This window comes from Centruroides sculpturatus, unplaced genomic scaffold (genome assembly GCF_000671375.1).
Source record: "Centruroides sculpturatus isolate CEXI.00-Female unplaced genomic scaffold, Cexi_2.0 scaffold1040, whole genome shotgun sequence".
NCBI classification, from domain to species: domain Eukaryota; kingdom Metazoa; phylum Arthropoda; class Arachnida; order Scorpiones; family Buthidae; genus Centruroides; species Centruroides sculpturatus.
This window is the reverse complement of record NW_019388358.1, coordinates 315,731-317,071: the sequence shown is the minus strand read 5'-3', so window position 1 is coordinate 317,071 and position 1,341 is coordinate 315,731.

Below are 1,341 nucleotides of genomic sequence, written 5' to 3'. Positions count from 1 at the left end.
AATATAAATAACTTTACGATAATCAGATCTAAATTTAAATTTATTATCTATAATCTGAATTAGAACTGATGGAAGATATGTGGTTTTTTTTTTTTTTCTTTCTTTTATTGATAAGATTTAATAATTAAAATAAATTACCGATAAAAATCTGGTGAAATCTAGTTCTTATATACATAAAATGCAAGCTGTATGCAACAGCGATTACTTAACGGGGTTTTTTTTCTTATTAAAAGCATTGAGAAAAAAAAAAAATGCAAAATATTCAGCGAAAAAAAAATGTTATGGATCAACTTCCGTATCGAATGCTTCATTTTCAAGGAAAAAATCTTTTAAAACAAAAGGATTTTATTTAAGGTTCATTAATTGGCTGTGACATTTTACATACCATATTGAATTTCATTGAAGTTTCAAGGTTTTTTTTCAGGTAGCGATTTATATATAAGTACAGACATTTCGCAGAGATTCAATTACAAAATTGATAAAACTTTGATCGAAGGATCTCATTTAAAGATACAGTTGGTAAGTTCTATGAATTGTTTTAATTATAGAGACTCGAGATTTGTTTAAATGTAATTTAGTACGGTATAAGTTGGGATGGACTTAAACTTGCCATCGTAATGTAAACGGGCCATTCCCTTTCACTAAATAATAATGTAAAAATGTGAAACACTAAGCTATAGACTCGCAGCGTGAGGCGCTAAGATGCGTTTTATTTAGCTTATGTGAAAGTCCGGCTCTGGGTATAAGAAAAGGCAACGTGGGGATCAGTCGAGGGGTTTCCTCCCGGGAGGATTTCTATGGGAAATTGCCTTTATTTACGTATTAGACACATGAAACCTTGTAAAAATTTAGTAAAAGAATCAATCACAAGGTATCAAATGTAATTATAGGTAAAAGTTTTATTCGATGATCATTTTTAGCGTATTTTTCTCGTTTATCTTCTTCCTATTCCGAATGGAGGAAAAATATCAATACATGTTAACACGCGCTACTACACGAGGAAAGAGAAACCACGAACGTTGCCACACGTGAAGAAGCACGTGACTTATTCCGCCATTATATTAAAACAATTATAATTCAATAAATGCGATTATATTATAAATTATTATTTAATTTAAATAACTTTTAATTGCCATAGTATAATACAAAAGCGTATTAAATTTCATTAAAAGAAAAAATAAAATAAAATTTTTTAAAGTAGAGGCGCAGTGTATCAGAATTTAAATCAATTATAAAATTTAATGTTTTATAGTACTAATAATAATTTTTACAAATTATAATATTTTAAAATATTATTAATAGAAAACGAATTGTTAGGAAGAAAAAAAAAAAAAAAAAAAA